We start from the raw sequence: 22,494 nt of genomic DNA, 5'->3' as shown, positions 1-22,494 counted from the left end.
TCCTAGGGTAACTTGCATCAACTGACATGATGCAATGCATGTCGTCACACACGAGCTGCACATTAATGGAGTGGAAGCCTTTTCTGTTCCTGTACATCTCGGAATCCTCCAAGGATGCTCGCGAGACGATATGGGTACAATCAATGCAGCCCTGTACCTTTGGGAAGCCAGCAATCCTGGAGAGCCCACAGCCCTGTCACGCATTGCCTTGGCAGTCATGGGGAATTTTATGTAGTCATTCATCCGGGCATATAGTGCAGTATTCACCTGCCGAATACAGATATGTGTTGCTTGTTGAGAAATGGCGCACACCTCCCCAGTTGTAACTTGAAACGATCCAGAGGCATAGAATGAAAGTGCAGCTGTAACCTTCACTTCAAGTGACAAAGTAGTCCTCCTGATGCTTCTAAGTTGCAGGTCTGCTTTTACCAACTCACAGGTCTCAGTTACAACTTCTTTGCAGAAACGTAGCCTTTTGACACAATCTGCATCACTCAGGTGCAGGTACGAATGCCTGTCTCGATATACCCAACATGGGTAAGGCCTCCTGCCCATCACCCTACAGGCTCTGAGGTTCATCATGTGATGACGTCAAATCAATTGTCTCCTCCACAGCACCTTCATGCAAAAGGCTTGTGCAAGGTATGGCATTGTCAGTATTGCCCCCATGCTTAAATTTTACCTGTGCAAGAAGCACAAAAAGGCAGGCAGGCAGGACAAGGTTCTTTGTTCTCTCTCCCCACAGGTCTGTATGGACCATACCCAGGTCTGAGCAGGTGCAGTGATCGGAAACACCCCCCCCCCCAACTCCCCAACCCCCCTGGGCTACATTTGATGCATAGTTCAGCCTTGTGATGCCTTCCGATCGCCTTCCACAGCCCCCCACTGCGACCTCCGGGCTTCCTTTGCAGTCAAGTCCCAAGCCCCTGTGTCTGGGCGTGGGACCGATTCTGCCGGCCGATGCTCCGACCTTCCAGCCCCGTTTGCAGACATTCGGTGGTGGTGTGTGAGTTGAAAAAATATGAAAACTTACAGAATTCCATCAAACTTCCATTTACTGCATTATAAGGTAAAAAATGTAATCTTTATTATGCATATTTAAGTCTTCTTGACTCCCTCCAAAACTTTGCTGAGAAACAATGGCGTCTTTCTGTGCCGATTTTTCAATGCCCGCTGCTTTTTCTTAACTCACCAAAAGGTTTTACGGGAATGGTCACATACGCCGACCTAGGAGAAATAGGGTAAACTTCCACAATTGACAAAAACTGGCGCAGACATCAGGTTACACCCCCATGATGCAAAAAAAACCTAACCTAAAAAAATCATAACTAACTGGCGCACATTACTTGGGGAAACTTACATTTTTTAACTTACAGCAAAAAAAGCGCCATGCGTCAAAAAAACGGCACAAATCACTGGGGAAAATTGAGCCCATTAACAGGAATACTATCAGTGTAAAAGGTATAGAAGGCACAGAATTCCTAAATTACATTCAGGAGAACTTTTTTAGCCAATACGTAGCAAGCCTAACAAGAGTGGAGGCAGTTCTGGATTTAGTTTTAGGGAATGAAGCTGGGCAGGTGGAAGGAGTATCAGTGGGAGAGCATTTCTGTGGTAGTGATCATAATTCAGCATAATTATGGATAAGGACAAACATAAAACAGGAGTAACAGTTCTAAATTGGGGAAAGCCAATTTTACAAGGTTGAGAAGTGATTTAGGAAAAGTGGACTGGAAACAGCGACTTGAAGGTAAATCAGTGTCAGAGCAGTCGGAGGCATTCACGAGGGAGTTATATGGAGTTCACGATAAACATGTTCCCACAAAGAAAAAGGGTAGAGCCGCCTGGATGACAAGGTGCATACAGGGTAAGATAAAACAAAAAAGGGAAGCTTATGTCAGATAGCGAGTGCTCAATGCTGCAGAAAGCCTGGAAGAGTACAGAAAATGTAGGGCTAAAATTAAGAAGGAAATTAGGAAAGCAAAGAAAATACTGGCATATAGAATCAAAGAAAATCCAAAGATGTTTAATAATTACATAAAGAGCACGAGGATAACAAAGAAAATAGTAGGGTCTATTCGGGACCAAAAAGAGAAAAAGAGCATGGAAGTTATGCTAGAACTGTATACAACACTAGTTAGACCACAGCTTGAGTACTGAGTACAGATCTGGTCACCACATTACAGGAAAGATGTGATTGCACCAGAGAGGGTGCAGAGGAGATTGCTGAGGATGTTGCTGTACCTCCCCACACTCCAATCACCGACCTGGACCCTGATGACGTAACTCTTCGTTGCCGTTGACTTCCTGCACCAGCTCACGCTGCTCCCTGGAGTAGTATGACTGGAGTAGGGGCTGAAAAGTCCCCTGTGAAGCACCTTGGGACTATGTTAAAGGCACCATATAAATGCAAGTTGTTGTTGTTAAAGCGCAGTTGCATTCCCTCCTTTCAGATTTCACTGTCAGAATACTTCAAGGAATGTCAAGGGGAGGTGGTGTTAGAACTTTCTTTGTGTCAGGTGTCCCATGAAAGTCAATCATAATATGCCTGGGTCATTGTTGAATTAGGATATGCTAATATTGGAGATTAGTCGGGACAATGAGGAGTAGCAACAAGCAGACGGATTGGCTACATTTAATGTGAGGTGCTAATATCAGATTAGCCAGAACATTGGAAGCACCCAAGCTAACACAGAGCAGTGTCACATTAACTATCTGGGATTATCCAGTTCGTCTCCTGTTCCTTTGTTTTTTTTTGGGCACTAAAATCACAATTTCTCCGGTGCCCCCTATAAAAGGGAAGGGGACACTAAAAGCACCGGCAATTAAAACAAATTAAACTTTAAAACGTAAAATCAAATTAAAATTTGGTTGCCGGGCGTGATGATGCACTCCAGTCCCTCCGGTGCCCACCTCTCGCGGAAGGCCGCGAGCGTACCGGTGGACACCGCGTGCTCCATCTCCAAGGACACCCTGGACCGGATGTAAGAGCGGAAGAGAGGCAGGCAGTCAGGTTGAACGACCCCCTCGACCGCCCGCTGCCTGGACCGGCTGATGGCACCCTTGGCCGTGCCCAGGAGCAGTCCTACGAGGAGGCCTTCGGACCTACCCGCTCCCCTCCGCACAGGGTGTCCTGTTCCTTTGTAATGTCGAGGCAGGATGTCAGGTTAAATTGATTAGCAGCTAGACCATCAAGATGGCTATTATGTCAGGGTCAATATACATTTTGGACATTATGTCACATGACTCACATTACAGGGGAAGGTACTTTAAGGATCCCTGAAAGGTTTTTTTGAACGTGTGACAGATGGGTAAAAAGAGGAATCCAAAAGAACAGGAAGCAGCCTTCTTGTAATGAGAGCTCACAGGACGGTTAGACGTCCAACACCTACAGAGATCAAGCTTGATCACCTTGGGTCTGCAAGAAGTTAGGTTGTACGAGTCTATTGTATAAGCGCAATAGTTATTATACTATTGGTCTCTGAATAATAAACTTGCATTGGAACAATACACTCGATCCTGAATCACGAGGAATAATTTAATTGAGTCAAGAGATTTCCCTACAGGTGGGCATCTCAGATGAGTGGCAGGGGTACCCCAGCTTTCTTGAGGCCTTCCTGGAGGTCCTGGTGAAGGACATCAGGAAATGGAGGGTGTTCCCCACCACTGACAGAATTATAGAATCATAGAAGTTTACAGCATGGAAGGAGGCCATTTTGGCCCATCGTGTCCATACCAGCCAACAAAAGGCTATCCAGCCTAATCCCACTTTCCAGTTCTAGGTCCGTAACCCTGCAGATTTCAGGTGCACATCCAAATACTTTTTAAATGTGGTGAGGGTTTCTGCCTCTACCACCCTTGCATGCAGTGAGTTCCAGACCCCCACAACCCTCTGCGTGAAGAAATTTCCCCTCAAATCCCCTCTAAATTTTCTATCAATTACTTTAAATTTATGCCCCCTGCTTGTTGGTTCCTCTGCTAAGGGAAATAGGCTCTTTACATCCACTATATCTAGGCCCCTCATAATTTTATGCACCTCAATTACATCTCCACTCAGCCTCCTCTGTTCTAAAGAAAACAACTCCAGCCTATCTAATCTGTCCTCATAGCTTAGATTCTTCACTCCCGGCAACATCCTCATAAATCTGCTCTGTACCTTCTCCAGTGCAATCATGTCCATCCTGTAATGCGGTGACCAGAACTCCAGCTGTGGCCTAATCAGTGTTTTATACAGTTCAAGCATAACCCCCCCTGCTCTTGTATTCTATGCCTCGGCTAATAAAGGCAAGCATTCCGTATGCCTTCTTAACCACCTTATCTACCTGGCCCACTATTTTCAGGGATCTGTGGACATGCACTCCAAGGTCCCTTTGTTCCTCTACACTTCTCAATATCTTACCATTTATTGTGTATACCCTTTCCTTGTTAGCCCTCCCCAAATGCATTACCTCACACTTCTCTGGATTAAATTCCATTTGCCACTGTTCTGCTCACCTGACCAGTTGATTGATATCTTCCTGCAGTCTGCAGCTTTCTTCTTCATTATCAACCACACAGCCAATTTTTGTATCATCTGCAAAGTTCTTAAACATACCCCCTATATTCAAGTCTAGATCATTGATGTATAGGCAACTCTCAATTATCCGGGTCCCTCGGGGATTGGGCTATACCGGGTAAACAATTTCTCCGTTAGAGCGAGTTAACATTATAAAGTTAAAACTTCAATGAATAAATACTGCGCAATCAGCTACAAACAGTAACAAGGCAGTTAAGTATGGACATTACCAGCATGCAAGGAAGAGATTGTATAGCTCCGGAGTTCCGGAGTGCGCTGCCTTCCCAGGCCAAAAGGACACCGACGTCAGCGGTCTGATGCCTTCCCAGGCCGAAAGGACTCCGACGTCAGCAGCGGTTGCAAGAGACAGCGGATGAAGCAGCGCGCACACACACGGAATTTTAAATGCTGTTACAACGGTTTCCCGTTGCATCCGTGTGCGGATAATCGAGAGTTGCCTGTATATCACAAAAAGCAAGGGACCTAGTACTGAGCCCTGCAGAACCCCACTGGAAACCTCCTTCCAGTCTCAAAAACACCCATCAACCATTACTCTTTGCTTCCTGCCTCTGAGCTAACATTGGATCCAACTTGCCACTTTGCCCTGGATCCCACGGGCTTTTGCTTTTGTGACCAGTCTACCATTTGGGACCTTATCAAAAGCTTTGCTAAAATCCATATACACTACATCCATATACAGGAGTTTCCAGAGGGCCACTATTCAACAGACCTGGCCAGAGGTCCTTGAGTGGATCATGGCTGGCAGCATCATACCGAGCAAAGGGAAAGATGGTTATGCCAAACATCTCAGTCCCAGGATATTGCTGCAGGAGCTCCTCAGGGCAGCGTCCTAAGCCCAACCATCTTCAGCTGCTTCATCAATGACCTTTCTTCCATCATGTTAGAAGTGAGATACATGCACAGCGATAATGAAGCCGTCCATACTCGCATGCAGCAAGACCTGGATAACATTCAGCCTTCAGCTAATAATTGGCAAGTAACATTTGCAGAGTGACAGGCAATGACCATCTCCAACAAGAGAAACATCTTCATTCAGAGGGTTGTGAACCTTTGGAATTCTCTGCCCCAAAGCTCTGTGGATGCTCAGTTGTTGAGTAAATTCAAGGTTGAGATAAATAGATTTTTGGACTGTAGGGGAATAAAGGGTGGGAAAGTGAAGGTGAGGTTGTAGATCAGCCATGATCTTATTGAATGGTGGACCAGGCTCGAGGGGCCGTATGGCCTACTCCTGCTCCTAATTCTTATGTTCTTATGTTCTTGTGTAGAGTCTAAGCACTTCCCCTTGACATTCAATGGCATTACCATCATCGAATTTCATACCATCAACATCCTGGGGATCGCCATTGAACAGAAACTTAACTGGACCAGTCACATAAATAGTGTGGCTACAAGAGCAGGTCAGAGGCTGGGTATTCTGCGGTGAGTGACTCACCTTCTGACTCTCCAAAGCCCTTCTACCACCCTTCAAGGCACAAGTCAGGAGGGTGATGGAATACTCTCCACTTGCCTGGATGAGTGTAGGTCCAACCACACTCAAGAAGCTCAACACCATCCAGGACAAAGCAGCCCGCTTGATTGGCACCCCATCCATCACCTTAAACATTCACTTCCTCCACTGTCGGCGCACCATGGCTGCAATGTGTACGATCTACAAGATGCATTGCAGCAAGTTGTAGGTCGGACGCCGAGGATAGAGTCGGGCCCAGGGAGGGGGGAACGGGAAGAAAAAAAAATGTCAACATATGAAAAAATAACTACTACAAATCCTTCAGGGGACCCCATCCACCAAAATCCCTGCAAAAGAAATGAAGAAAACAAGAGCACTAACCTTTTTTTGCGGGTCTTCATACTTACCGTTCAGATAAGGCCTGCCTCCATGCGGTGGTCTCTTCTGCTGCTGGAGTGGAGAACCGCCCAGACCAATCTGGGGAGTGAATGGGCGGGAGGACATCTGTCGGCATTGCATGCTGGTGCACGCCAGCGGACGCTCCCCAGCGGTCTTCTCTCTCCGCCGGTGTGAGGACCTGACCTAACTCGCTTGGAGAGGAGAGCTCCAGAAAACATTGAGACCACTGAGAAAACTCGGATACAGCGGCAGTAAGTCCACCAAATTCGGGCTCTTTGAAAAGCAATTCAAGATTATTGAGAGTGATTAAAGGCTATTAAGGTAGGAAGGCAACATGGGTGTGACAACGAGTTATGTCAGTAATTTGGGAGCTTTTGACAAGAATATAGGGAAAGATTGCAAAGTATTTTTAGAGCTAATGATGTCAAAGAAGTCCCAGCAGGTGTGGCAGACTTGCAATTAAGGAATCAAGCAGTTCAGGAGAAGATGAAAGCTATTCTGTCAGCAATGATTGGAGCAGAGAATTATATTATCTTAGTGAATTTATTAACACTGAGAAAGGTTAAGCATGCTTCATTCTCAGACATACTACAGATATTGGAGAAAAACTGAGTTTCAATGAAGGCTGATAGGAATGACTAGGTCACCCTGTTAGTTGTAGTTCTGAAGGCAGCCAAAATGGTACGGCTCTGTGGGGATTATAAAATTACTCTAAATCGAGCAGATGATGATGAACAGTACCCTTTACTGACATCACAGGGCCTGTAGTACCAAAATGATTAAGTCTCAGTTGGAGAAATATGCTAACATGTTTGCGGACTCATACGAGGATATTAAGGGATACAATGTGCATATCCGGATTAGATCAGATGTCAAACCTATCTTTTGTAGACCAAGGCCAATACCATATGCATTATAATCATAGGTTGAGCAAGAGCTTGATAAGTTGGAGAAAGTGCAAGCCATCATGATGGCTTCAGAACCGAAAACGTTACTGAATTACGATCCTTTTTAGGCAGAGTCCAATATTATGCTTGTTTCCTTCCTGGACTAGCAATGGTGCTTATATCACTCCATTATTTATGAAAGAAAGGTGCGCATTGGATAAGGGACAAAGAGGTACAGAATGCATATGACAGGTGCAAGCGACGCTTGATCATAAGAACATAAGAAATAGGAGCAGGAGTAGGCCACCAGGCCCCTCGAGCCTGCTCCACCATTTAATAAGATCATGGCTGATCTGATCATGGACTCAGCTCCACTTCTCTGCCCGCTCCCCATAACCCTTTATTCCCACATCACTCAAAAATCTGTCTATCTCCGCCTTAAATATATTCACAGCCTCCACAGCTCTCTGGGGCAGAGAATTCCATAGATTTACAACTCTCTGAGAGAAGAAATTCCTCCTCATCTCAGTTTTAAATGGGCGGCTCCTTATTCTGAGACAAGGGGCTAGACTTTCCATTAATGTGCAGATTGCCCAAAAATGGGCATTATTTCCAGCTTGGTGTTTATTATAGGTTTTGAGAGTGCCAGATTATCACCCCTTTTCAAAACCCCTAGTTTCCACTTTATAAAATGGGCGTTAGCATGAGCAATGTGAAATCAGCATTAGCGGTATTTTTTTTTCCTTCTGTCGTAAAATGTCAGCGTCCATAACAACGCCATAGTAATGGTCTTTTCCCGGATTTCAGGAGGTCAGGGGTCATCAATACATGCGCAGAAGAGGAGAGAGAGAGCAGAGAGGAAGGGAAAGCATGTGCGGGTTTGGTTTCTGGTTCTTTGTGGTTTGGTTGGCTGTTGTGGGAGTGTGAAACGGTTTTAGTGAGGAGTAATAATAAATTAGAGCAGTATTTAGTTTGTTGACACAGAAATATCGGGCGAAAAAAAAATAATAACATGGAAGGCATGGAGGAGGTGAGAGAGCACGATGTGGAGAGGGAGGAGGCTGGTGAGGGCAGTGATTTTGGAGAGGAATTGGAGTTGGGAGGACGAAAACGAGCGAGGAGATTCTCCGGCGAGGCAAATGTTACCCTCCTGCAGGAGGTGGAGTCACGTTGGGGTCAATTGACCCGGGGTGGGTGTGGGAAGCCCACCCCGAAGGTTTACCAGAAAATTTGGGCCAAGATCTCTGAGGTGGTCTCGTCGGCGACGCACGAGGTGCGTGAGGGCAACCAGTGTCACAAGCGCTGGAACGACCTTGTCGGCTCCATCAGAGTTAGTATTACATTTATTTACATTTACTTATATATGTATATAATTGGAATTGTAAGTGTAATGAATAAATCAATTCAAATCTGATGTATTGCAGTTAGACTGGGAATGTTTTACTCAAATCTTACGTTTACGGTGTATGTCTTTAGATTAATAATGATAATAATAATAATGATAATTATAACATCTGTCGGTTATGTGTTGTATCAGTATCTGTGACAGTACCTAGCAATGATCTTACACAATGATCTTATGCCATGTCGTGCTGTTGTTACCTTTTGCAGAAGAAGCTTTCAAAGAATAGGGTCGAGCAGCGGCGCACGGATGGCGGCCCACCAGTGATGTGTGAGCTGTCCGACCTTGAGGAACGGATGCTGGCACTAGTGGGGATCCACCTCCGGTCGGCCACGCGTGCAGCAGCAGAACCAGATGTTATGCCATGTGAGTAAAGTATACACCATTGCGTGCTGTAAAGTCAATAGATGCTGCACCCACTCATATCCGAACAATATGTGATAGATGATTGATTAAAGTGTAATGATGGGCTCATGAAAATCATTGTAATGCAGAATTTGGTTATGTTCATTAAATGTGATGTCTGTGATTATTTTGATAGCGGTAGTGGTGTTCTCATGCATTTGCTGTGTGTAGTGTTTGAATCACCCTCTGCACCTAGCACCCCCTTCTCCTCTCATATATGTTTTGTAGCTCAGCCAAGAGCGCAGTCACAGGCAAAATCATCGAGGCAAGTTGCGGATCTGACGGCAGGTGCGGCGGTGGATTGTGCTTCTGGTGGTGAGGAGCCCCGAATTTCACCGGTTGAGCTGCAGGGTGCCCTCTCCACTGACGACAGTGAGGAGTTGGAGGAGCCTGCAGCAACAAGCTCCATGTCAACTACACCAATGACATTTAGTGCTCCTGCGGCCATGTCCTCCTCCACCGTGGAGGTAACGAGCCCAAGCACTTTGCCGCAGGGTACCCCAAGTTCTCCATGCTGAGGCCGACCCCGCGGAGGTTGGTTTGATGCAGCAGGACTGCTCCACGATTAGCAGAGCTCAGCGGGAACATGGTTCATTTGTCCAGGAGGAGTGTTGACATAGGTCAGCAGATCCTCCAGACAATGGGGAGCATGTCACAACAGCTGGCCACAATATCCACGACCATCACCAAGTACATGCCACGGATAGCGGTGGCCCTGGAGGTGATAGCCAGGAACGCTGGTGCCAAAGGGCTACCAGTATTCCCGGAATGCGGCACTGAACCCAAAGGTGCCGCACCCCCATTTTCAATGACACATCCGAGCCAGGAGGAAGCTCTTGCTTCTGGCTCGGAGGACGTTCCCTCCTCGGGACCATCCTCTCCAGCATCCGGTCAACCAGCGATTCTGCCGTCATCGCCCCCAATGAAGCCGTGCCTGAGGAGCACTTCGGCAAGGCGGCTTGGAGTCGGGAGGGGAAGAGGTAGAGGTGGGCAGAAGATGAGGGAGGAAAAGGGAAGTGAGGTGCATGGCCACAGGAGTTGTAGTTGTGCCAGTATTGATGTTGCTTTTGTTGCTAGTGAATAAATGTTGGGAGGTTTGGGGGAAGGAGGGGAGGAGGGGGAGGGGGTTACCTTGTTTTTTTGCATTTGTGTTCTCTATGTTTGTAGCCTTGTTGGAAATTTTAAAATTTTAATAAATGATAAATGTTATAAATTTTTTGTGGGGTGGGGTGGGGTGTTTTGTACAGTTATCGGTATGAATTAATGCACATATTATCATTAAATTTATTTTCTTTAACATAACATTGTTGTGCATTTTCTCAGATAAGATCGCTTCTACCTGTAAGTGCGTCGGGTGTAAGTTCCCGTCCTCCTCCTCAGTCTGCCATCTCTTTGATTGGGCACATAATGCTCTTCAATATACCTGCTGCCATCTCTAATCTGCAGCATGTGAGTAGTCATCAAGAAAGGCTGAGAAATTACAGGCCCCATTACAATAACTATCAGTATTATACCTATTATTCACAAGCAATAAATTTACCTACTAAAACAAATAAAACAAATTCAATTCATCCACAGTATGATAAGATGTTTGTTCAGATGTTCAAATCACCTTAAAATAACTCCAGAGTACATCAAAACTCCCCAGAAGTTAAAGCAGCCTTTTGTATGAAAAGTCCTCCGATTTACAAAATGGCGTCTCTACCGCTGGGTTAAGGTCAGGTGAGAGCAACTTTTTCTCAGCATTTGTTTCAGTGAGCGATATTTTCGACGATATGTGGGCGAGAAGCTGAAAGAAACACTCGCCGATATTATGAGCGTTAGTTTCGGCTCTTCTTACCTTTACAGCAAAAAAAATAGGCGGGTGGTATTATTAATTCTCGGCATTAACTAAATGCCGAAAGTAACGCTGGGCGATAAATGAGCAATAAATGGGAGTTAGTTTCCATTATTTTGCGAAATGGGCGGTCCACTTCATCTCAGCGTTAAAATGGACATTAAGTGGGCGGTAGCGATGCAAAACTAATCGAAAGTCTGGCCCTATGTCCTCTAGTTTTAGTTTCCCCTATGAGCGGAAATATCTTCTCTGCATCAACCTTATTATCTTATATGAGACCATTCCAAAGAATACATATCGGCCCTGAAATCCAGTAGTGCTCTTCTCGTCCCTTATAGTCTGACTCATGAACTAAGAGTAGCATGTGATGCCTCTATGTATTGTGTGGGAGCAGTGATCAGCCATGTCATGAATGATGGGCAGCATAAACCAGTTGCCTTTGCATCGTGTACGCTCAACAAAAGTTAATAAAATTATGCCCAGATTGAGAAAGAGGCTTTGGCAATGATATTTTGTATTAAAAGGTTTCACCAGTTTCTTTTGGGATGCCAATTCATGCTAGTAACCAATCACAAACCATTACTAACTATCTTTGGCACAAAGGCGGCAATTCCATCTATGGCAGCTTCCAGGATGCAATGATGGGCTATTTTATTGTCTCAGTACGATTACAAAATCGAGTACCGTACGTCGAAGCAGAATGCAGTGGCAGATGTTCTTTCAAGGTTGCGATATGAAAATTCTGAAATTTGCCGCGTGCAGTCAATCTTTATGCTAAATGTCGTTGATGAGGATTTTCCAGTCACCACCTCTGTTATTGCAGAACACACACAGAAAGTTGCCACGTTACACCACACCTATGAGCATACCCTGCGAGCGTGAAGATCAGATACATATTGGCATGAATTATCATGTAAGCGGGAGTATCTAAAATGGGGCCTGAGAATAGTCATTCCCAGTGCACTACAGGTCAAAGTCTTGAAGGAACTTCACAGTGAGCATACTGGCATCGTAGGCATGAAAGCGGTGGCCCAAAGTTTTGTTTATTGGCCTGGATTGGATAATGACATAGACGTATTATTAAGTAAGTGTACTATCTGTCAAGACTGCAGGGCCATGTCAGTTAAAATGCCACTGCAAACATGGACTTGGCCAACGAGACCATTCCAAAGAATACATATTGGCCCTGAAATCCTGGCCTCGCCGGATCCTTACGGAATACGTACAGACCCGGTGAGGTCTCATAAAAGCCGTTTCTTGCCGCACAATGCACATGCATCGAAAACCGGCTTTTCCGATCTGTCAAGATATCTTTTGACAAATTTTCTGCATCCCCAGGAGAAGGACATCCGTGCGGGCGAGATTGGGTTATTTGTCCAGCAAAGGTCCTTCAAACTCTTACACCTGGTAAAAGCAGGCACATCGGCTACTTTTACGAGTGTAAGAGTTTTAAAACATATAAAAATTAAATTTAAATACACATTTTTACAGTAAAAACCCTGTCCCCCTAAGGTAAGTTTATTTTAAACACTATTAAAACACATTCAAAAAAATCCAAAAAAATATTAGATTTTTCTAAAACATTTAATTAACTTTAATTTCAATTAATTTTAAATATGTGTGGGGTGTTTTTTATTTATTATGTTGTGTTTGGGTGTTTGAGGGGGTTATTCTCATTGATAGTAATGGGAACTCATAAAATCAGAGTTCCCATTATTTTAATGTTAATACTGTACCGTGATTGGTTGTCCACGCCCACGTGACTCCAGCTTCTCCGTCCTTATCTAGAAGACGTGGATGCACTGCAAATTGCGTGGAAAGAAGGCCTCTGACCAGAATCCAAGGCGCCTCCGGGACGACCAGGTACTTTCGTAGAGAAATTTTGGGTCGGAGTCGTTCGTCCGAAGGAAGCCTCTGACCAGAATTTCAGGTTTTTGCGTGAAGGGCAGTGATCATTTTCTGGTTCGAATCGATAGCCATTCGAAATGGCTGGAAGTACGGCAAATGGGGTAATCTATGACTACAGAGCATACATTGGACGAATTACGGGATATTTTTGCATGCCATGGCCTGCCCGAAGAAATGGTGTCAGATAATGGACCGCAATTTCGGTCCATGTGATGTGGAGTATGACAAAGACACTCAACACAGGACTATTGTGGAGAAAAGAATTGTTTAATTGATTGATCAAGGCAGACACGGCTACACCAGTTCCTCAACTGGGTGCGTTACCAACCGTTCTCGTTGAACACTTTAGGAGCTGCTTCTTTTATACAGAATTCTTTGCAAAGTCATCATTTACATTATCATTGATCAGTCTTTCTACTGCGTGATAATTTTTTTCGCTTTGTTACAAATTGTTTAATTTTAACTTTGTTAATTGTTCCAGTATGGACAGATGCATTCTGCATCCTGCCAACAACAGGAACTTACTTAGGCCTAAGACCCTAGTTCTGAATAACAGGAACTTACATGATTGTTCTACAGTTGCACCTGCTAATTTTGCCACATCAGCAAATTGTGTTTTTGCCTTCCTAATCTAAAACGTGTTTCATTCTTTAATTCCCCCTTCACAGGCAATTTGCAAATTTTGCCAGACACGATGGCATCAAACCCATGTTGCTAGCACCATATCATCCTGCTTCGAATGGTGCAGCTGATAGGTCGGTCAGGATTGTCAAGTAGGCTTTGCGGAAACAAGTCTGCAGACTGGATCATCAGTGAGCATGAAGCATAGGTTAGCGAATTTTATTTTCAAACAAAGAACTACGCCCCATTCTGCAACAGAGTACACATCTGCTGAATTATTGATAAAACGTAGGCTGAAGACGGGTCACAAATTATTGCAACCGAACTTTTCTGATAAGGTAGAGAAGGCATAATCAGTGCAGAAACATCATTATCATTCAGGTATTAAAGAGCGGTGCTTTCAGAAGGGTGATCAGGTCAGAGTTCTCAATCCGTTGAAAAGGACAGGTCCACGCAAGTGGGACTTTGGTACAATTATTCAGGCACCAAGCAGTAATTGGCCAAAGTTGGTGAATACATCGGGAAGGTTCATGTCGATCAAATGTTTCTAGCGAGTGGTGCACCTTCGGGACCACGAGTAGATAATTATGAGCCTGACTTGGACGATGATCAGAGTGAGTTGGCAGGTCCAAGTACTTCAACAGACACAATGGTCACAATGTCCATATCCCCACCAACTGAGATGCAGCTGACTGAAGGCGGTTCTGCAGGTATAGGCCAATCTCGCAGAGACTCTGTATCTTCCGAGGGGGAGGTGGAATTGGGGTTCAGCTGAGAAGATCAATGAGAAAATGCAAACCAACTAGACAGGATATTGATAACTGGGAATATCAAGATCTTAGGAAGAAAGTTAACACTAGGTCTAATGTAAGGGTTCCAAGAAATCTCAAGAGGACAAAGGAAGATAAAGATCAGAAATCCTGAGCTACACGCCCTGAAAACAGAAATTGCCCAAGACGATCTCCTGAGTCAAATAAGAATATAGAAAATGGGCAGTGTGATCGTTAAACCGTTGTTAATAAACCAACTAGTGCTTAATAGCAATGTATTGCTATGAATTCTTAAGCAAAGAACCCATGAAGCAAATACATTAAAACGTCCTTCAATTTACAATCACAATGGCACACGGCAACACCTCTCTTTCTCATCCAACACACATCCACATCTTCCTTTTCTCTCTTCACTCCACAGATGAACACCTTTCTCTTCTCACATCCAAACACTTGCATAATTAACAAATCTTTCCCAGCAATCCTTCCTTAGTTCACATACCACACAGTTGGCTTTACAGTCATCATCTTCCCATCCTCACTTCATCTTCCCATCCTCACTCCATCTTCCCATCCTCACTCATCTTCCCATCCTCACTCATCTTCCCATCCTCACTCCATCTTCCCATCCTCACTCCATCTTGCTTCTTTGCCACCCCTCAGTACATGAACTATTTACACAAGCACTACACATCTCCACTTACCTTTTCAACCTTCATTCATTCATTCATTCATAGGCAGTCCCTCAGAATCGAGGAAGACTTGCTTCCACTCTAAAAATGAATTCTTAGGTGGCTGAGCAGTACAATACAAGAACCACAGTCCCTGTCACAGGTGGGACAGACAGTTGTTGAGGGAAAGGGGGTGTGGGACTGGTTTGCCGCACACTCTTTCCGCTGCCTTTTCAACAGCCACTCACCAACTCTCACCTTCTCTTCCTGCAGGACAAAACAATACTAAGGACCAAGATTGGGGGAGGAGTACCCAACATCATAGCCCTCACATCGATTTCATTTTGCTTGTAATGATAAAGGAATTTCAGTAACAGTATCGTTTATGTTATTGTCCAATCTATTTAGTGTAGCATATATGTGACGCTGGCAAATACAAGTGAGGGAATATTCATTGACATTGGTCCTTGACTTAAAGCCCAGACCTGACAGTTGTGGAGCAGGAGGTGGGTGGGGTGGATTGACCCATCCACCTCCACGGAGGTGTGTGGGGGGCCTGACCCATCCACCTCCATGGCACGAACCTGGTATTGCAGTACTTCCAGGAACGGTGCAGTGGCTCTAGGCCTTTTGGCTAAGAGCATTGGCGCAGAGTGATCCTTGATGTGTGCAAGGTGACCTCTGGCGTTTGTGATTTGACAAAGAATTGGAAAGATTGGCAATGAAAAATTAAAAAAAAAAACACTTGTGTCATTATGCCTCGCAATGCCACAACTCTTTTAAGGAGACAAAATTAAACATTAAATCAAGTGCCCCCCGATCTGGGGGACACTCTAAACACTTTTCACATGCCCTTTTTTTTTGATTTTTGTGGGGTTTGTGGGGGAGTTTTTTTGGGCAGTAAAACAAGAGAGTAATACAAGTGCCCCCTATAAAAGGGGAGGGGGACACTAAAACCTGACAATTAAAACAAATTAAACTTTAAAACATATAAAATCAAATTCAAATTTGGTTGCCGGGTGTGACGATGCACTCCAGTCTCGCAATGCCACAAGAGCTCAGCGTGGGCTAAAGCTGGTCAGATTAGACACATGTTCAATGCGAGCCACTGTACAGGGTTGAACGGTCGAGTCAAGTGCTGTTCTGGAGATGATTGGAGTTAGAATTAGGTGATCAACTTTTCAATGGTCACGAAGGAGAAGCTATGCAGGCAACAGCTAGAGACAGCACAACAGCAGCAGAGATCAAAGCAGACTGTTCCTTGAGGAGGTCCCTTGCAGATTACTTCAACATCTTTATTCAAAGTGATTTCTATTATCCCTCTGTCTATCACAAAATCCCTATTCCAGAATTAATTGACTGACTTTCTCATTCCCAGCTGTCCGCTCAGCATCCCCAAAGTCAGTGTATTACATGTGTATTGCCATAGAAGTGAATTTTATATCAGCTCAGTGCATTGTTTACTCCTATTCAGTAATATTCTGTCTCAGACTAAACCAACTGTGGTCCTATAGTCACCTTCCTACAAGGTCCAATATCAATTAACTTCCTTCCCATCCTTTGGTTCACGTGGCTTGTGCAACTAAGGTTAACCAAGGACAGAAACACAACATGGGAGTGTAGCCTGCCTTGAAATGAGTTTGAAACAAAAGCAGTAAATAGTGCAAAGACTCAGCAGGTCAGTCAGCATCTGTGGAAAGAACAAAGGGAAAGGAGAGGGAAGCAAACAAAGCATAAACACACATGCACGCACACACATACAGTGACATTACAGGTCATTCTAGTTCTCGTGTGTGTGTGTGTGTGTGTGGGCGGGGTGAGGGGAGGGGTGTGTGAGCATGTGGGGTGTGTGTGTGAACGAGTGTGTGTGTGTGTGTGTAGGGGGGGCTGTATATGGGGTGTGTTTGTGGGGGGGGTGAGGGTGTGTGTGAGTGGTGTGAGGAGGTATGTATGGGGAGTGGGTGTGTGTGTGTGGGGTGTGTGTGTGGGGGGGGGGATGGTGAGTATGTGTGTGTGTGGGGGGGGATGGTGAGTGTGTGTGTGTGTGAGGAGGCGTGTATGGGGAGTGGGAGTGTGTGTGAGGGGATGTATATGTGTGTGAAGATGTGTGTATGGGATGTGTGTATGGGGAGGGGGGGTGAGGGTGTGTGTATGTGTGTGAGGAGGTGTATGGGGAGTGGGTGTGTGTATGGGTGTGTGTGGCAGGGTGAGGATGTGTGTGTGTGTGTGTGTGTGGGGGGGGGGGTGAGGATGTGTGTGTGGGGGGGGGTGAGGGTGTGTGTGTGTGGGGGGGGGAGGGTGTGAGTGTGGGTGTGTGTATGTGTGGGGGGTGAGGGTGTGTGTGTGGGTGTATGTGTGTGGGGGGGGTGTGGTGAGGGTGAGGGTGTGTGTGTGGGGGGGGAGGGTGTGTGTGTGGGTGTGTGTGTGTGTGTGGGGGGTGAGGGTGTGTGGGTGTGTGTGGTGTGTGGGGAGTGAGGGTGTGAGTGTGTGTGGGGGGGTGAGGGTGTGTGTGTGGATGTGTGTGTGTGGGGGGGTTGAGGCTGTGTGTGTGGTGGGGGCGGGGTGAGGGTGTGTGTGTGTGTGTATGTGGAGGTGGGTGAGGGTGTGTGGGTGTGAGGAGGTGTATGGGGAGTGGATGTGTGTATGGGGTGTGTGTGGCAGGGTGAGGATGTGTGTGTGTGTGTGTGTGGGGGAGTGAGGGTGTGTGTGTGTGGGGGGGTGAGGGTGTGTGTGTGGGTGTGTGTGTGTGGGGGGGTGAGGGTGTGTGTGGGAGGAGTGAGGGTGTGTTTGTGTGGGTGTGTGGTGTGTGTGTGTGTGTGGGGGGGGGGAGGTGAGGGTGTGCGTGTGTGTGCGTGTGTGAGGAGGTGTATGGGGAGTGGGTGTGAGTATGGGGTGTGTGTGGCGGGGTGAGGGTGTGAGTGTGTGGGGGGGGTGAGTGTGTGTGTGTGTGTGTGTGTGTGTGGGGGGGTGGTGAGGGTGTGTGTGTGTGTGTGTGGTGGGGGGGGGTGAGGGTGTGTGTGTGTGTGTGTGTGTGTGGGGGGGGGGTGAGGGTGTGTGTGTGTGTGGGGGGGGGTGAGGGTGTGTGTGTGTGTGTGGGGAGGGTGAGGGTGTGTGTGTGTTGGGGGGGTGAGGGTGTGTGTGTGTGTGTGTGGGGGGTGAGGGTGTGTGGGTGTGTGTGTGGAGGGGTGGTGTGTGTGTGTGGGTGTGTGTGTGTGTGTGGGGGGGTGAGGGTGTGTGTGTGTGTGTGAGGAGGTGTATGGGGAGTGGTTGTGTGTATGGGGTGTGTGTGGCGGGGTGAGGATGTGTGTGTGTGTGGGTGTGTGTGTGTGTGGGGGGGGATGAGGGTGTGTGGGTGTGAGTGTGTGTGTGTGAGGGGGTGAGGGTGTGAGTGTGTGTGTGGGGGGGAGGTGAAGGTGTGTGTATGTGTGTGGGGGGGATAGTGAGGGTGTGTGTGTGAGGAAGTGTATGGGGAGTGGGTGTGTGTGTGAGGGGATGTATGTGTGTGCTTATTCCTCCTTCCCCCTTCCCTTTGTTCGATTCAATTCAGGCGAAGGGTCCACAGTAGAAAACGATAACTCTTTTATTCTCTCCGCAGTAGTTGCCTGACCTGCTGAGTGCTTCCAGAATTTTTAGTTCTTATTTCAGATATCCAGCAGCTGCAGTTTTTATTTTGTTGTCTTTTGTGTCCAAATGACTTCCCCCAGCTGATAATGTGTATGTTACAATGAATCTACTGCCTTTATCTTCAGCAGGTAAACATATGAAAGCAGTCAATTTCACAGCTAAACAATGTCAGCACACACCATCTGATCTTCCTGTGCATGTGCACAGACAAAGCTATATTTATAGGGATGGAGATGATCAAACAGAATGGGACACGAGGGATTTCACTAATAAAACATTCATCACTGGGAATCCCTTAAGAACTGACACCTGCTAGTCAGACGCAGTCAGAAAGAGATACAGCACGATTCTCTTACTCTAGTTACCAATTTGCAGGCAGTAAACAAATAAAATAGGTTAGAAGTAGATAGAAGAGAACACATCAAGTCAGATTAAGACTGAAGAAAAACATGATATCACAAATATTGTGAAACAGGGAGCGAAGAAGAGATTTCAGGAAGGAGTACAAATGTTGTGTGGCAAATACATAAATGCAGTTCCAACGGGCCCAAGTTTGCCCCCAGGGTTAGAATGGCGTATCTCCGTGTGGTGCGGCAACTTTTTAGAACAGAAATGGCGCCGATTATTTACTTTGGTATTCTCCGCTCCATCGATCCAGGCCCTCGGCGCAGCGCAGCACAAGCTGTGAGGGGTGGAGCCAGGTCCTGCCGCTGAAAACAGTGCCGGGACCTCTGCACATGCACATGTGCAGTAACTCCAGGCCCCCGAGGCTGTGTGGGAGGGGCCTGAAGCACGCCGCCCCTAGCCCTGGCCGAATGGGCTCACTGGGGCGGCGAAGATCGGACTCGGGCCTCCTTCTCTCCCTCCCTCCCTCCCGCTTAGCTCCCGCTTCCCCCCACCCCCGTTTTGCTCCCGCTCCCCGCCCCCCGTCCACGGCGGCGGTGAGACCCGCCATCTAGCTGGGGGCAGGCCCGGCTTTTACGTCCTTGGCGGGGCCCACCCGCCCTGCCCGAAGTCTTCGTCGCGGGCCGTTCAGCCTCCCTCTCCCCCTCTCCTCTTCCTCCCCCTCCTCTCTCCCTCCCTCCCCCTCCTCCTCTCCTCCCTCCCCGTCTCTCTCCCTCCCCCCTCTCTCTCTCCCTCCTCCCTCTCTCTCTCCCTCCTCCCTCTCTCTGCCCCTCCCTCCTCTCCCCTCTCCCTCCCCCCTCCCTCATCTCCCTCCCCCCTCCCCTCCCCTTCTCCCCCTCCCTCCTTTCCCTCCCTCCCCCTCTCCCCCTCCCTCCCTCGCTGTCAGAAACACAGAGAGACATTCACAGAGAGAGAGTGACACTGACAGAGAGAGAGAGAGAGAGAGAAAGAGAAAGACACTCACAGAGAGAGAGAGAGAGAGAGACACTGACAGAGAGAGAGACACTGATAGAGAGAGAGACACACAAGGGCGGCCCCGTCCCAGCACGCTGTTGGAGGGCTCCCGGTGCTGCAATAGATGAGTAGAATCTTAATTTTTTATTTATTGATTGATTTTTATTTTTAATTTTTATTTTTTTTGATTTTATTGGTTGATTTATTGATTTATTTATCATTTATTATTGATGATGGCTCTTTATTTGTAAAAGTGAAGTGTTTAATGTTTGTAAACCCCCCCATCTCTCGTTCCCTACACCTTATTTCCAAGTGTAGGCAAGGTTTTTCTGAGCGTACAAAAATCTACACTTACTCCATTCTAAGTTAGTTTGGAGTAAGTTTTCACTGCCTAAACTTGCAAAACAAGCATAAGTGGCTGGAGATGCCCGCTTTTGAAAAAAAAAATCTGTTCTACAATGAAACTGTTCTAACTCACTAGAACTGGAGCAAACTAAATGCCGAGAATTGCAATTTCTAAGATCTTCCATTCTAAACTAGTTGCTCCAAAAAAATAGGAGCAACTCAGCCCGAAACTTGAGCCCAATAAACCTGACAGTTAACACACCGAGGGGGAGAAATGTGCCTCGTTTGCACCTCCTGTTATAGCCTGCTCTTTCCTCCTAGCCCTGCAAATTTTTCCTTTTCAAGTATTTATCCAATTCCCTTTTGAAAGTTATTACTGAATTTGCTTCCACCACCCTTTCAGGCAGTGCATTCCAGATCATAACAACTCGCTGAGTAAAAATGTATTTCCACATGTCACCTTTGGTCTTTAATGGATTAATTTAAATCTGTGTACGTTGGTTACTAACTGTTCTGCCATTGGAAACATTTTTTTCATTATTTACTCTATCAAAACCTTTTATCTCTCCTTAGCCTTCTCTGCTCTAAGGAGAACCACTCCAGTTTCTCCAGTCTCTCCATCATCATCATAGGCAGTCCCTCGGGATCAAGGAAGACTTGCTTCCATTCTTCGCATGAGTTCTTAGGTGGCTGTACAGTCCAATACAAGAACCACAATTTCTGTCACAGGTGGGACTGTAAGGTTCTGCAAAACCAACCACGGAGACATGTGGCAGGGAGAATGGGAAGATGCCATGTTTAAAATGACCAACTGCAGCCAACAGCCTGTAAACCGCGGAGGATGATGGGACTCTGGCCACCCTGTATAGTAACTGTGGTGTATGTAGCACACAAATCACTGACTCCACACGGTCTGGTGTAAGTCTAACTGCTGTGACCTTCGTCCTTTATTGTTCAGCTCCAGAGTGCCTCCCAGGTGTGGTGGTCAGCCTTATATAGCCTTTGTTACAGGTACTACCAGGGTTTCCCACCGCAGCGCCCTCTGTGGTGTGGCATAGTACTTACATTACATTTAAGGTACTGGGACGATACACGCATCATTACATAACATCACCTTCCACCCCCCCCCATCTGGACGCAGGACAACGATACACACATCATTACATAACATCACACTTGTCCAACGGAAGGCAGGTGGGCATAGACAGTGTGTTAGTATGGTACATATTATCTGGTACATTAACTGGTTATTGACTGGTAGCGGAACCTTGATTTCCTTGTTAGCCGTTATCATTAATTGTACTTCATCCATTATTTTACACAAATACAGTGGCCATTCAGCTTAAAAAAAGTAATTCTTATTATAAGTTCATTATCTCACATTAACATAGCTCATTTTAGGCTCGCTCTGCCAAACAGAAGTCCTTTGTGGGGACCACCTCTTTGTAAGGCCCTTTTAAGACTCCCGGGTGCATTTCCTTTTTAAGGCGCCATCTTTGATGCAGGAGGATTCCTCGAGGCTTCTCCTTGGGCGCCGCCATCTTTGATGCTCTGCAGCTCCGACACGATGCCGCCGCCATCTTCTTCTCCGCCGCTCCGAATGCCCTCCGCCGTCGCAGCCTCTGCTCCCCTCCGCTGCCACCTGACTTGCCGCCTCTCCTGCGGCCGCCGTGGCCTCTCCAACGGCCGCACTTGCCGTGTCCCCTGCGGCCTCCGTAGCGGTCTCCCCTGCGGCTGCCATGGCCGCCGACCCCAAGCTGCTGCCGCCGCCCGACACTACCAACTCCTCGGCGGGGCCCTTCTGAACCGCTGGCCCCTGGATCCCTCGGCGCCCCGCCCGCAGCGCCCCGCCGGCTCACCCCCCCCCCCCCCCCACTAGGCCCCTCTGTGCAGGGCTGCTTGCCTGTGGGGGCTGGGGCTGCAGGGTCTCTGTGTGAGATCCGGGCCTGGGACTTGCCTGTGGGGATTAAGGCTGCAGGGTCTCTGTGTGAGGCCCGGGCCTGGGGCTTGCCTGTGGGGATTAAGGCTGCAGGGTCTCTGTGTGAGGCCCGGGCCTGGGGCTTGCCTGTGGGTGGATTGAGGCTGCAGCTCCAGCTCGGTCGGCGCTGCTCTCTGGGGACCCGGGGCACGGCAGCACCCCGGGGAGCAGCAGCCTGTGGGGTGATGAAGTCTTCCCAGCTCCCACGGACCGTCCCCATCCACCTCCGGCCGAGGAGTGTCGGCCCATCGCCTGCAACGACCCA

This window comes from Pristiophorus japonicus, chromosome 6, assembly GCF_044704955.1.
Source record: "Pristiophorus japonicus isolate sPriJap1 chromosome 6, sPriJap1.hap1, whole genome shotgun sequence".
Lineage (NCBI taxonomy): Eukaryota > Metazoa > Chordata > Chondrichthyes > Pristiophoridae > Pristiophorus > Pristiophorus japonicus.
The sequence above is the reverse complement of the archived record's forward strand: the minus strand, read 5'-3'. Positions refer to the sequence as shown.